Source organism: Dama dama, chromosome 15 (genome assembly GCF_033118175.1).
Source record: "Dama dama isolate Ldn47 chromosome 15, ASM3311817v1, whole genome shotgun sequence".
Taxonomy (NCBI): domain Eukaryota; kingdom Metazoa; phylum Chordata; class Mammalia; order Artiodactyla; family Cervidae; genus Dama; species Dama dama.
In genome coordinates, this window is record NC_083695.1 from 66,331,059 (window position 1) to 66,347,460 (window position 16,402).

A 16,402-nucleotide genomic window follows, 5' to 3' on the forward strand; every position below is an offset into this window, starting at 1 on the left:
GCAGAAAAGAATCTGCCTGCCAATGTAGGAGATGTAGGTTCGATCCTTGGGTCGGGTCGGGAAGATACCCTAGAGAAGGAGATGGCAACCCCACTCCAGTACTGCTTGGGAAATTCTATGGACAGAGGATCCTGGCAGGCTACAGTCCATGGGTTCACAAAACAGTCAGACATGACTTAGTGACTAAACAACAACTGTCATACTTATTATTGAAAAACCACATATAAGTGGATCCACATGGTTCAAACCTATGTTGCTCAAAGGTCATTATATATATAATATAAATATTACATATAACAAGTCATAAATATTATAAATATATAATGTATAAATGCAAGTTAATATTTATTACCTACTTACTATGTGCCAAGCACTATGTCAAGCATTTCATATTCATTATTTCAATTAGTTCTCACAATTGCTTTATGATATAGATACTATTATTATCATCCCCATTTCATGGATAAAGAAATAGATTCTCAGAGAGTTTAAGTAATTTGATAGCTAGTAAGGTCACAGAGCTAGTAAGAGGCTAGAACTACACCTCATGTCTTCTCATTCCAGTCTAATATTCCTGCCATGCTATGGCCATGATGCCAGATCTTGACTTTTCTTGCCCTAGGCTTCCTACACTGGAGCCTTTAACTCCTTGTAAATTTTCAAACTGAATACAGGTAACTTAATCTTTTCTTATAATTTCTAACTGTATTTGAGCTAAATTTATATGATAAAGATAAAAGGTTACTTTAATAAATAATTTTCTGCTAGAATTCTGCTCAACCTGTGTAAACGTCCAGTTGGTATTTTCATATGCTGACACTTATAATCTAGGCGTTAGTTTTCATTATTTAACTAAAACTTGAAATTTACTCTTGATTTACTAAGTGGAATGAAACTCCTGCTTCACATTTCTACTGGAAAGATATAGGTAAAGGTGAAAAATGAGTTTAGAAATAATTTGAATATTATACACTAAGCTACAAAGTGATCAACTTATGACCTCATAGGTAAAACTTAGAGTTGGTTAAAATAATGAAAAGTGTCATAAAAGAGCACAAATCACCAGGGAAACAATAAAATTCTGGCATATGAGAAGGCAAATGACATTTACCAAAAGAAATGGTGTAGGTTGGGGGGTGGGGGGGTTAAGTCTTTGAAGACTACTCACCCACAGAAGGAAGTCAACTGAAGACCACAGAGAAATAAAAAACAACTCAACTTAGTTTAGTATTTTGTGTGTGTGTGTGTGAGAAACAGAAAACATTTAACTCATCTGCTTTTTCAATTATGAACAGGAAACATAAAACTATAGTCAATAAGTACACCAAAAATTGTAATAAAATCTATTTCAGGCCCATGTTACAGCCAGTGAAAGAGGAAAAGGAGAAGCAGAGAGGGAGGGAATGCAGGGGACAGAAAAGTGGGCTGTCAGTTGGTCCCGGCCATCTCTGCATCTATCACCAGCAGACCTCCTCCCCCCTCTGAGTGCCCTCCTCTAGACTGTCCTATTTCTTTGTTTCTTTGCTGCCTAACTGCTCAAGCACTCACTTTGCTTCCCCTTCTTCGCTTTCCCCATGCTCTCCCTAACCCTCCTCCTCACTAAACTTGGAGAAGATATTCAACGGCTCCTTGTCTAACCAAAGCCCTCACTGTCTAGCGTCTTTCTACTGAACAATCAATTGCTAATTAGCACTTCCTTTATTATTATTGGGGCTTCTCTGGTAACTCAGATGGTAAAGAATCTGCCTGCAATGCAGGAGACCTGGGTTCAATCTCCAGGTCAAGAAGCTCTCCTGGAGAAGGGATTGTTGCCTGGAGAATCACATCTAGTATTCTTGCCTGGAGAATCCCATGGACAGAGGAGCCTGGTGGGCTATGGTCCATAGGGTCACAAAGAGTCAGACACGACTGAGCAACTAACACTTATTATTATTTTTTAATTATTAGAGTAACATACATTCACAAAGTTAAAAAACAACAACAAATGTTCATAATGAAGAGTATTGTCTCTCTTGCCAAATATGCTACCATTTTTTAATTATCAAATTTGAAAATTATCCCTGATTTTCTTGTATAAGTGTTTAGTTCTTTAAAGCCCCACCCTCTATTCCCTTTTTTCCTTCTCTCGATAGGGTTAAACTGTGTTTTTACTTCCTTTACTGTTTACCTCTGTAATTTTCAACAGGACATTAAACAGATAATTCTTTAGTTAGCAACCAGGCACCAAAGAATCGATGCTTTCGAACTGTGATGTTGGAGAAGACTCTTGAGCGTCCCTTGGACTGCAAGGAGATCAAACCAGTCAATCCGAAAGGAAATCAGACCTGAATATTCATTGGAAGGACTGATGGTGAAGCTGAAGTTCCAATATTTTGGCTACCTGATTCGAAGCGCTGACTCATTGGAAAAGATCCTGATGCTGGGAAAGATCAGGGCAGGAGGAAAAGGGGGGGCAGCGACTGAACAAGAACAAAAATAACAACGCTTCCCAGGTCGCGCTAGAGGTAAAGAAACTGCCTGCTAGTGCATGAGAAATAAGAGACACAGTTCGATCCCTGGGTGGGGAAGATCCTCTGGAGGAGGGCATGGCAACTCACTCCAGTATTTTTTGCCTGGAGAATCCCGTGGATAGAGGAGCCTGGTGGGCTATAGTCCATAGGGTCACAAAGAGCTGGACTCTACTGAATTGACTTACCATGCACACACACACACACAGTTACCTGTTGATACCCCACTGTCTTCATTATTTCACTGTATTCATCAACATGACCTCACTATTTCAAGCTCTTGCCCAGGAAGATACAACTTGAAAATAAGTTTATTGTTTGTTTCAGTATCTTTATGAAAACCCATTTAAAGGAACATCAACTGCTCAAAATTTCAATGTGTGCATATTCAGTTGTGTCTCACTCTTTACGACCCCATGGACTAGCCCGCCAGGCTCCTCTGTCCTTGGGATTATCCTGGCAAGAATACTGGAATGGGTTGCCATTTTCTCCTCCAGGGGATCTTCCTGACCCAGAGATCCTACAAGTGTCTCCTGTGGCTCCTGGTTTTGGAGGTGGATTTTTTTTTTTACCACTGAGCCACCTGGGAAAGTATCAATTGATTATTTACTCTTCAAGACACTATGAAACCCTGCCCTCAAAACCCTTGCTTTGCTGTATCTACCAGTCCTCAACTATTATGTCATGATATTTACCCAAACCTCAGCGAGCCCACACATCAAAAGACCTATTTTAAATCAGACTTCAACATCTTCATAAATATCCTTACTTTGTTCTCACCCTCTGAGATGCTGCTGAGACTTTGTAAAGGTATTTCTCTCATCACAATAAACTCAGTTTTGCCTTACCAATAGGTTGATTGGTATTTTGGAGTCAGCATTCATTCATTTTGGTACTCCCACTGAAATCCAATTGAGAACTTTTCACCATCAGGACTCAAGGCTCTCAATTCAAAAACAGTGCTTCCCAGACACCCTCAGCCTCCTGCTGGTGGCTGAGTTAATATCTTTGATATTAACACTTAAGTTTAATAGTCCTGCATTTGACCCTACTCTGATTCTTTTTTTATTTCACGTCTTTGAGCCCCTCAAATGTTGAGTTTACTTTGTGTCTCAAGAATATGAAAGCCATTTTAAGAATCCTTTGATTATTGATCAGATTGGAAAAACTTTTATCCTTGATGAAAATCTGCCTTATTAGTAAAAACACTACTATTTGTTTCTGAATGTCCTTCCCATTTTTTTTTTTTTTTTTTTTTTTTTTACTGTGCATCTATAAGATGAAAGTTCAAAGAGGACAGGACAAAGACTCAGAGTCTGTTCCTCAAGCTGGCCCCAAGGACTAAGAAGTTCAGGAGGTTTTGTTAGGAAAAGTTTTCAACCCTCTTAGGGTCCCTGGCTGAGTCTGAAAGTTAAACTGACAAATATAGAGTAACAGGAAAGAAGCAAATGAATATATTAATGTAAGTTTTTGCATGACACAGGAGCCTTCATAAAGAAATGAAGACCCAAGGAAATGTTTAAAACATGAGTACTTTTATGTGAGGTTTGATGACGAGTGGATAATCGTTGAGAAATGTGATTGGTCGGAGTATGAGATAAGTGTAGTAAAGAGGGGAAGTTTAGCAAGGCTTGTTTGTTGACTTTTTCTTGGCTTCCCTGCCAAGCAGAGTGGGAGAGAGGTCAGTGTGACCTTTGTGCTTCTGCTGTTGTCTCCAACTCCTTCAGCTTATAATATTCAACATACCTAGGTGCCATATTTAGGGATGGTGTGTCCTGAACCCCAACTGTTTCTTCTTGACCAGTATGCCTTGGGTAAACTATGTCTCATGTAAGTTTTCAAAACCTTGTAAGAAAATTTCTCACTCTTGCTATTTTGTTTGTGAGACATTGATTCTGGGAGAGATCTTGTCTTCAAACTTTCTGTTTCATGGGAACTGGAAATCCATTAAGTTTTCCAGTGGCAATGGCCCAGCCATTTGGATGGGGACCCAGGTCATGGGGAGCACGATGACACTTAACAACCATTTCCAACCTCTCATGAGTTTGTCTCAGTCTAAATGTAATCATTCAACCTTCCGGGCCATACTCCTGCTTCTTGAACTTATTTTGTAAATGACATAATTTCACCAGAATTTCTTCCATTTTACTCTGCTTCTGTCTCTTCTTCACCCACTCTACTACTCTCCTGGCCAGCCAGAAATCCTCAAAGCTCCTTAACGTTAAAGCCCTTTCAGAACAGAGAAAATCCCTGGCTTTTAGTTTCTGCTAAAAGAAACTTGTAGTTTCCCTAGCAGAGTGCCAAGTGAAAAAAGACTTTTCAAAGTCTAGACAAGATATAGTGAAATTTGCAGAGAAATTTATAGAGTAGTTTTGGTTGTACATAATACAGGGTTCCCAAATCCACACCCAACATTTAATTTGTCAGTGGAGACCTCAGTTGTAAACAATCAGATGGAGAAGGCAGACTGGGAAGACCTGAGGGTAACTTAAAAGATCTAGAACTGCATTAGAAGCTCAGATTCAGTCCTGTAAGTAAAGAAAGGATGAGTTCATCTGAAACTTCCAGGATAAGCTTTTTCACACCTTTAGACAGCATTCAGGGTTGATCCTGAAGCAGAGGTGACTAGCTCTCTTCTCACTTTTTGTGAATGGTCTTAAGCCAGAAATAGGGGATTTAATATGTACACAAGCAAAATCTAGAATGGGAAAGAGTCCTGTTGCTAGATCATTAATACTTCACTGTATATTAAAAGAGTCTCAGAAAAATAGAGTAAGATTTGCCAAGGTAATATACTCTATAATCTCCATTACTACAGTAAGCAATTCACTCATCTTTGCCACATTAACAGGTTATTTGGGTGGTATTTGCAGGACACTCAACTCCACTTTATAAGAGAAGGTCATTAGTTCTCTCATCTTTCTCTCCATTTCTCCTCTCACCTTCCACTTTCCAACTTTTATTGGTCATGCCTTTGTTTTACACATTTTTCCAAGGCTGACAATATTAATGGTCTTTTCTATAACCACAAGTATCTTTTTATATTATTAAAAATTTGAAAATCACCTGCTGAAAGTTATGTCAACTTTTAGTTTGCTCATATTTGAATATAACTTTCTCATATGGTTTTCTCCTTATCCTCACTCTTCCTCTCTAACTCAGAGTTTCTAAAAGGCCTTTCTTCAGTTTTTCCTAAAATCTCCAACATATTGCCTGTTTCATTAAATTGCCATTTTCTCCCCTGAAACCCTCCTCTTGGAGTCTTCCATCTTCCAATGGCTCCAATCTGGACCATCTGCTCTGTAAATTTGCTACACAGCTGGTACTTTTTGGATTTTCATGTCTGAAAAAACTTTTGACAAAAGTCAATATCAAAACTTCAACAAAGTGAGTATAGAAGGAACATACCTCAACATAATAAAGGCTGTATATGACAAACCCACAGCTAACATCATACTCAACAGTGAAAACCTGAAAGCTTTTCCTCTAAAATCAAGAATAATACAAGGATGCCCACTCTCACCACTTTTATTCACCATTGTACTGAAAGTCCTAGCCACAGCAATCAGACAAAAGAAATAAAAGCCATCCAAATCAGATGGGAAAAAGTAAAACCATTGCTATTTGCAGATGACAAGATACTATATACAGACAGTCCTAAAGATATCACTAAAAAAACCTCATTCATGATTAGAACTAATAAATCCAGTATAGTTGCAGGTACAAAATTAATATATAGACTCTGTTGCATTTCTATATACTAATAAACTATCAGAAAGAACTAATAAATCCAGTAAAGTTGCAGGTACAAAATTAATATACAGACTCTGTTGCATTTCTATATACTAATAAACTATCAGAAAGAAAAATAAAGATAAAAATCATGTTTACAATTACATCAAAAAGAATAAAATATCTCAGAATAAATTTAACCAAGGAGGCAAAAGACTTGCACTGAAAAAACTATAAGACACTGAATAAAGAAAATGAAGATGACACAAATAAATGCTTCATGAACTGGAAGAACTAATATTGTCAAAGTGTTCATACTACCCAAAGCAATCTACATATATAATGCAATCCCTATCAAAATACCCATAGCATGTTTCACCAAAGTATAACAAATAATTTTAAATTTTGTATGAAGTTATACACATTTTGGATTAGCAACTTTTATATTCTTTTTCAAGCTGTATAAATATTGAACTACAAAAATGATTTAAAAAAAAATGCACTTCAACCTACCATTCTGCAGACAGAAACCTCCAAATATTTTGAGACTTTCAAATTTTTAGGCCCTAAAGCTCCAAATATTGTATAGGTTTTTAAAAAAGATCTTGAACTCAAGCTTAGCACTCAAAAGAGATAATTCATGCTCTTTTGGTTATGTAACATTTCCATTCATACAAACAAGGGATTAATTTTACAGAGACACAAATGGCTATTTCATAAAATGATACACTATCTAATAAATTCAGACAGTTAAAATTTTCAGTTGAAGACACTATGAAAAGTTCACCTAATTTAGCATTTGTGAAGAACAGAAGCCTTAAGCTTCTGATCCTCAGAGCTAAGTTAAGCTAAGCTACTAAAACCTGAATGAAAGAGCACTGGAACTGGAATCAGAGACCCAGTTCTAGAATCATCTTAGCCAAGTGGCTTTAGGAAAGTCAAAACCTTTCTGAGACTCAGTTTCTTCATTTTTAAACAGAGATAAATCAAATGCCTACACGTCTGAAAGGATTTTAAAAGAGTAAGACAAAAATCCAGTTCAAATAACTGAGTTCAAACTCAGTTCAAATTTATTTTGAAATTATCAGAAAGTGAAGAGGAACTTATTTAACTTATATGCAGAGTACATCATGAGAAACGCTGGGCTGGAGGGAGGAAGCACAAACTGGAATCAAGATTGCCGGGAGAAATATCAAAAACCTCCGATATGCAGATGACACCACCCTTATGGCAGAAAGTGAAGAAGAACTAAAGAGCCTCTTGATGAAAGTGAAAGAGGAGAGTGAAAAACTTGGCTTAAAGCTCAACATTCAGAAAACTAGGATCATGGCATCTGGTCCCATCACTTCATGGCAAATAGATGGGGAAACAGTGGAAACAGTGGCTGACTTTATTTTTCTGGGCTCCAAAATCACTGCAGATGGTGACTACAGCCATGAAATTAAAAAACGCTTACTCCTTGGAAGAAAAGTTATGATCAACTGAGACAGCATATTAAAAAGCAGAGACATTACTTTGCCAACAAAGGTCCGTCTAGTCAAGGTTATGGTTTTTCCAGTGGTCATGTATGGATGTGAGAGTTAGACTATAAAGAAAGCTGAGTGCCGAAGAATTGATGCTTTTGAACTGTGGTGTTGGAGAAGACTGTTGAGAGTCCCTTGGACTGCAAGGAGATCCAACCAGTCCGTCCTAAAGGAGATCAGTCCTGGATGTTCATTGGAAGGACTGATGTTGAAGCTGAAATTCCAATATTTTGGCCACCTGATGCGAAGAGCTGACTCATTTGAAAAGACCCTGATGTTGAGAAAGATTGAAGGCAGGAGGAGAAGGGAACAACAGAGGATGAGATGCTTGGATGGCATCACCAACTCAATGGGCATGAGTTTGAGTAAACTCTGGGAGTTGGTGATGGACAGGGAGGCCTGGCGTGCTGTGGTTCATGGGGTCGCAAAGAGTAGAGCACAACTGAGCGACTAAACTGAACTGACAAATAATATGTGATTTGACCTCTTGATACTGGCTTTTCTCACTCAGCATATCACCTTTGAAATCCATCCAAGCTGTTGGATGCATTTCTTTTTATTGATGAGTAGTATTCCACGGTATGGCTGTACCACAGTTTAATCATTCACCTATTGGGAGACATTGTGGTTGTTAACAGATTCTTAACTATTACTAACGAACTTGCTATGAACAACAGCAAATAAGTTTTTATGTGGTAAGTTTTCATTTTTCTGAGATAAATGCTTAGGAGTATGATTGCATGGGTTGCATGGGAAATGCATATTTAGTTTTCAAGAAATTAGCAAGTTTTTTTTTTTCCAGAGTGGCTATACCAATTCACAGCAAGGTGAGAGAGATTCAGGTTCTCTGCACCCACAGCATCAATAGAAAGCACTTGAAACTATAAAAAGCAGACAACTTTAAGGGAGGTTGTTTAAGGGAGGTTGTTACTAGTCATAGAACTGTAGAAATGCCCATTTTCTCTCTCTTCTAAGCCTCTGAAACATCTAAGTAATGGACCATTCTCTTAGACAGACCAACAGGAAAAACAGAATGACAGGAGAATGTGTGGTTGTGTTGAAGCCAGGCAGATCATGCCCAGATTCAAAATGAGGGAAACACAGTGTCCTCTAGTGTATAGGTAGAATGTCAATGTCACAGTATAAGAAGAACATGTGGGATGGATGATACTGTGGTAGTTTGGAAAATAATAAGGCACAAGCATACATCTAGGGTTTAGTTGAGTGAATTTTCATTGATCTAAATCCATGTGGGAGAAGCTCTATTTCTGAGAAAAAGCAGCTCTCCTTTTCTCGACTGTTTGGTTTTGCTGCGGTTGGGAGCTTCAGGGGTTGGAGAAGGCAGCCCTTCGATGGACTTGATGGCATTACTTCTAATAAAGGCTGAGTAGGCCCTTCAGCCTAAAACAGCTTTCTGAAGAAAGGAATTCTCAGGGCAGGGTGTATTACCTTCCCTAACCCTGTTCTCAAAGGAATCAAGCACTGTAAAAAGTTTTGTGTGTCAAGTTATGCACAATTAGAATTAATAGGACCTCTTAATCCTGAAAGATGGAGATGGGGAAAAACTATAAAGTACCACTTATCCCAAATCATTCTTGTGTATAGAGCTGAGCAGAAAAAAAATATTTGAGTAAGAATTCAAGTTTGTGAAGGTCCTATTTAAGTGAGCTTGACAACCTGTTCTACAAAATCTTGGGGGACACATGTACACCCATGGCTCATTCATGTGAATGTATGGCAAAAACCACTACAATATTGTAAAGTAATTAGCCTCCAATTAAAATAAATAAATTAATTTACAAAAAAAAAAAACAATTAATGTAAGCTGTCAATAATCCAGGGATTTCCCATTAACTGAATGTTGCCCATTTGAGGTACTCAGTAAAACACTGAGGATAAACTGGTTTTAAAATTACTTCAATATCAAATTGAATAACACAAGAAAAAAGCAAAACACATCTTGAACTCTCATGGGAGAATATCTTCCTTCTGCTCATTTACCACCTCCCACCCCACTGGTGAAGTTCCCAACCACAGTTTGATGTCACCTCCTATAGAGTTCCTCTCTGCCCATAAGAGGCTAGTTACCTCTTCCTTGATGCGCCTGCAGTCTCTGTACATTCTTACATTGCAGCACTAACCATACTGAATTATAATAAGTTGTCTGTGTGTCTGTCTTTGCTACCAGACTGAGAGATTTTTGTGGGAAGAAATGATAACATTCATCTTTATGATCTACTACTTAGCATAGTGCCTGGAATATAAGGGGAACTGAATGAATGAAGAATTTTTAAAAAAAGAAAGGTAAAAAGGGCAGAAAAGCAGGCAAGTAAGAAAGAGAATGGATGTATGGGTTGATGGGAAATTTTAGTTGTTCAAACAAACTTTAGATCTCTAACATATGAGTACATTACATAAGACATCTCTAGAATTCTTAATGATTCAGGGTATTGGGTCAATTGATTTTGCTTTTCCTTGTATATATTTATCTTATATTTCATACACCTTTCCAATGAAAAATAGGTACACCCAGACAATATGGCTTTACTATGTCAAATGCTCTTATACAGTATTGTTACAATTGTTTACTTATTATTTTCTCCTTTCATGTTCTAGCTCTTTTTTTACACTAAAATATTTTCAACACTTAAAAACAAAATGTGTGTCGGGTGCCCAAAGAGCCCAACATCTGATTCTAAGTAGTTTGTAAGAGTTTTCTCTTGTCACACAGATGGCCAGTAGGCATATGAAAAGATATTCAACATCACTAATTATTGTGGTGGTGGTGATTTAGTCACTAAGCAGTGTCCAACTCTTGTGACCCCATGGACTGTAGCCTGCCAGGCTCCTCTGTCCATGGGATTTCCCAGACAAGAATACTGGAGTGGGTTGCCATTTCCTTCTCCAGGGTATCTTCTTCACCCAGGGATAGACCTGTGTCCCCTGCATTGCAGGTGAGTTCTTTACTGCTGAGCCACCAGGAAAGCTCTCACTAATTATTAAGAAATGAAAAATAAAATTACAGTGAGGTATCATCTCACAGGGCTTCCCTGGTAGCTCAGCTGATAAAGAATCCACCTGTAATACAGGAGACCTGGTTCGATTCCTGGGTCAGGAAGATCCCCTAGAGAAGGGATAGGCTGTCCACTCCAGTATTCTTCAGCTTCCTTGGTGGCTCAGTTGGTAAAGAATCTGCCTGCAATGTGGAAAACCTGGGTTTGATCCCTGGGTTGGGAAGATCCCCTGGAAGGGAGCATGGCAACCCACTCCAGTATTCTTTTTTTTTTTTCCACTCCAGTATTCTTGCCCGGAGAATTCCCAAGGACAGAAGAGCCTGGTAGACTGCAGTCCATAGGGTCACAAAGAGTTGGACACGACTGAGCAACTAAGCACCGCACACACACAGCATCATCTCACACTGGTCAGAATGGCCATCACTAAAAAGTCTAAAAATAACAAATGATGGAGAGGACGTGGAGAAAAAGGAACTCTCCTACACTGTTAGTGGGAATGTAAGTTGGTACAGTCACTATGGAAAACAGTATGGGGGTTCCTCAGGGTACTAAAAATAGAATTACCATATAATCCAGCATCCAGTCCCATTACTTCATGGCAAATAGATGAGGAAAAAGTAGAAACAGTGACAGATTTTATTTTCTTGGGCTCCAAAATCACTGTAGATGGTGACTGCAGCCATGAAATTAAAAGATACTTGCTCCTTGGAAGAAAAGCTATGACAAACCTAGACAGTGTATTAAAAAGCAGAGACATCACTTTGCCAACAAAGGTCTGTATAATCAAAGCTATGGTTTTTCCAATAGTCATGTACAGATGTGAGAGCTGGACCAGAAAGAAGGCTGAGTGCTGAAGAACTGATGCTTTTGAACTGTGGGGCTGGAGAAGACTCTTGTCCCTTGGATAGCAAGAAGATCAAACCAGTCAATCCTAAAGGAAATAAACTCTGAATATTCATTGGAAGGACTGATGCTGAAGCTCCAATACTTTGGCCACCTGATGCAAAGAGCCACTTCATTGGAAATGACCCTGCTCCTGGGAGAGACTTGAGGGCAAAGGGAGAAGGGGTTGACAGAAGATAAGATGGTTGGATGGCATCAGTAACTCAGTGGACATGAATTAGAGCAAACTAGGGGAGATAGTGAAGGACAAGGAAGCCTGGCATGCTGTAGTTCATGGGGTCACAAATAGTCTGATATGACTTAGCAACTAAACAACAACAATAATCCAGCAATATCACTCCCTGAATATACTCAGACAAAACTATAACTCAAAAAGATACATGCACCCCTATGTTCATATCAGCACTGTTCCCAACAGCCAAAACATGGAAATGTCCATTCACAGATGAATGGAAAAAGAAGATGTGATACATATATACAATGAAATGTCACTCAGCCATAGGAAAGAATGAAATAATGCCATCTGCAGCAACATGGATGCAACTAGATTATCATACTAAGTGAAGTAAGTCAGAAAGAGAAAGACAAATACCATATGATGTCACTTATACATAGAATCTAAAATATGATACAAATGAACATATCTATGAAATAGAAACAGACTCACACATAGAAGACAGACTTATGATTGCCAAGGGGCAGTGAGGTAAGGGAGGGAAGGACTGGGAGTTTGTGATTAGCGATGTAAACTATTATATATAGGATGGATAAACAACAAGGTCCTATTATATAGCACATGGAACTATATTCAATATCTTGTGATAAACCGTAATAGAAAAGAATATTCAAAATGTCTATATGTGCATAAATGAGTCATTCTGCTATACAGCAGAAATTGGCACAACACTATAAATCAACTACACTTTGATAAAAACAAAGATTTAAAAAGTCAGTCTCTTCTTCTTAATGAACAAAACCAATTTTTACCTTGGAAAACCCATTTTAACTATTACAACTTAATGTGGGCTTTAGAATCTCCGTGAGCTTAGAAGTTTGCTGAAAGTTAACTGTTTGATTTCAGTGCTAGGCTTATTTAACATCTTTACAACACATTTAGATTTAAAGGATACAATTTTTTACTCTCAGATTTACATATTTTATTTGCAGTAACTATAGTTGTTATTAATAGAATACATAAGCCATCACTTACCATGAATACAACTACACCTACTCAGACTTATGCAACAACATCAGCGGCATTCCAGTATAAGGTAGTGGGAGCAGTCTGCCCTGGTACAGGCATGGAGGGGGGTGCATTATGTGTAGAGATTTCAAAAACAGTAATAAAACTGACTAAAGGTTGGTCTGCTTTTTATTATCACCATGTGCCAACAATTCTAAACACTGCCAGTGATAAAGTACTCCTCCCTGAAAAAGTCTTTTGTTGGCCTAAATTTGAGACAACCACAACAGTTACCAGTTAGCCCTGAGTTTTAATAATGTATGTGTAAGCTTCAAGTTAGCACAATTTAATAATTTAACTATTAGTAAACATTGTATTCTACATGGAAGTTATTCTGAGGGCTCTCAGTTATTCAGTGGGTCTCCAACACCCATGTAGTTGGCTACACATGTTCCTTTTGAGAATGAGCTCAGAACAGTGTGAGCTGTTCAGAATTGTGTTAACTCTCTTTCAGCCAGCACTTCACATCTCCAACCATGTGAGGCTACATATTCCTACACTTAAACTGGGGATTCTAAATAAACAGTGATTGCACGGTGATCTTAAAGATGAGAAAACAGAGCTACAGTTATTTCAATACTGTTATTTTATATGACCACTTGGAGATTTTTGTTTAAAATTTAAACAGTAAAGTAGAATACAAGCTGTAAGGTGTACTCTCCCTATTTGATAAATGCAAATTTTAATTTACACTAGAATCTTTTCTGAATTTGAAAAATCTATATAAATAGATGTGTCTTTAAAATAGAAATATATTCACTCGTCTACAGGGTCAACTGTTTTAATACTAAAAAATCATCAAGAAATAATGCTATTACTGATTATCACAACAAATAGCTGTCATATTGAGAAATGAGTATTTTAAAAAATAGTCCTCCTCTAGGAGCCAAAGCACATAGAGCACACCCCTGTGTGATTTGGCCAGCTGCAAGGGTAAGCCCAGGCAGTGTTTGAACCAAGAGAGGTCGGTGGTGCCAGTTCATTAGCTCCACAGGCATGTCCTCTTCCAGACTGTTCCTTCCCACTCCTCGTTCCAATTTTTACCAAATCCAAAATTCCTTTCCTGAAATTTCACTCTCAGCACTCAGTTAACATATTCTTTTACAGCATGACTCTCTCTAAAGAATGCTTACATTTTATGGGAATACTTAAAAAAAATAGCTTTATTGAGATGTAATTCACACATGACAAAATTCACCCATTTAAAACATACCATCCTAGTCTTAGTATATTCACAGAGTTTTGCAATCATCACTACAATTTTAGAACATTTTCATCACCCCAAATAAGAAACTCCATGACCACTGGTAGTCAGTCCTCATTCCTCCCAATTGATTTTCTTCTTCTCATCTGCTAGCCCCAGGCAATCACTACTTTCTGTGTCTATAAATTTACCTATTCTGGACATTTCATGGAAGTGCAATGATAAAATATGTGGTCTTTTGTGACTGGCTTCTTTTACTTAGCATAATGTTTTCAAGTTTCATCCATGTTGCAGCATATATAATAATTAATTCCTTTTATTGCCAAATAATACTCCACTGCATGGACATATCACATTTTATTTATCCATTCAAATGCTGATGGGCATTGGAGTTGTTTCTACTTGTTAGCTATTGTGAATAACACTGCTATGGATATCCATGCACAAGCTTTTGTATGGACACATGTCTTTAATTCTCTTGGGTAGATTCCTAGGAGTAGATTTGTTGGATTGTACTGTAAGTTTATGTTTATCTTTTAAATAAACTGCAAAACTGTTTTCCAAAGTTGCTGCACCATTTTTCATTTCCATGAGCAGTGTATGAGCATTCCAGTTGCTCCACATCTTAACAGAAGCCTTTGAAAGCAGAGGAAATGAACACTTGCTGAGCACTGGGCTATACAAAATATATTAACTCCTGATCCTAATCACAATTTTCAGTGTGCTACCATGATGACCAAAAAACCTGAATGAATCTTCAGCAGTGTAAGGGCAGATATAGGGGATTGGGTGGCATGAATTGAAACTATATCTGCACAGCTTACCATCCACAGTAACCTGACTTAACCATTCCACTTCACCAGTTATCAATATAACATTACTACAGCAGGAAATTCTTGTCCAAGAATAAATGATAGAAGTTGAAAATCATTTCATTGTGCACTCCAGGAACTTCCTGGAAGACCCATCAACACTTCAACAGAAAGTAGCAAACAACAGTTTATTCCTCAAGACGCCTTTGAACTCCTCAAGTCAAAATCTTCACCTGACTGTCCACCAGTACTGAACTAATACATCATGATCCTTGCCCAGTCCTAACCAAGCTCCCACAAAGAAATACCCATCCTAAGCCAGACTTCCAAAGTCTCTATCACCCTAACTCTGCCCTTCCTGCTCTGAGATGCTACCAAGACTGTTTAGATAATGCTTTCCTTACTGCTATACCAAGGTTCAGTTTAGGTAGTGTCTTTCTTACCAGCTAAAACAAACTTACCAAGAGAATGCTTTGGAGAAATTCTGGAAAGCTAGCATTCAACAGTGAATATTTGTGAAAGGAAGTCAGCAAACCCAAGTATTGGGTTGGCCAAAAAGTTCATTGGATTTTTCCGTAACATTCTATAGAAAAACCAGAAGGAACTTTTTGATTGACCCAATATATATGGAGACAGTGTCTTGTCTTCCTATCTGAAAGGCCAGACCTGATTAGGAATGAAGGTTCCTTAGTAAAAGCTTCCTGTATTAATATGGATAAAATTTTAAAAGTCACAAAATACTGTGATAGTAAAACAAACAAACAAACAAAAAAAAAAAAAAACGGGGTGAAATGAGAAAAGCAAACATAGAAAACAAAATTTAAACTGCATTAAATCTACAAGTCCTCTTAGGGATTTCCAATAATTTAATAACTTAATTAATCATTGTCCCCCAACCCCCCTCAGTTTGGTCTGTTACTGCAGGTGGTGGTCGTAAGCCTTGACCAGAATGCCTTAAGTAATATAGTTTGCCCTGAATCTTGGGTTAGTTGCTACATGATAAGTTATCATAAGTAAAAAAAGGTGGCAAATTATACTATAAGTATTTCTTTGCTTTAAAAGTTGCTCTTAAGTTAGTGTCTTTTAAAGGAAATGATTGCCTGATGTTAATCTGAGGCTTCATGTTTTATATTAAAGAGACATATTGGATGAACCTAGAACCTATTATACAAAGTGAAATAACTTAGAAAGAGAAAGATAAATATCATATTCTAACACATATATACAGAACCTAGAAAAATGGTACTGAAGAATTTATTTACAGGGCAACAATGGAGAAACAGATATAGAGAATAGACTTATGGACATGGGGAGAGGGGAGGAGAGGGTGAGATGTATGCAAAGAGTTACATGGAAACTTCCATTACCATATGCAAAGTAGATAGCCAGCGGGGAATCTGCTGTGTGGCTCAGGAAGCTCAAACAGGGGCTCTGTATCAGCCTAGAGGGGTGGGGTGGGGAGGG

The 16,402-nt window shown here is 37.8% G+C and overlaps 1 protein-coding gene across 3 annotated transcripts in view; it reads right to left on the reverse strand.

The window, feature by feature from the left end:
* The window catches only part of HPSE2 (heparanase 2 (inactive)), a 676,642-nt gene that overhangs the window by 93,801 nt on the left and 566,439 nt on the right, over positions 1-16,402 (reverse strand). The window lies entirely within an intron of this gene.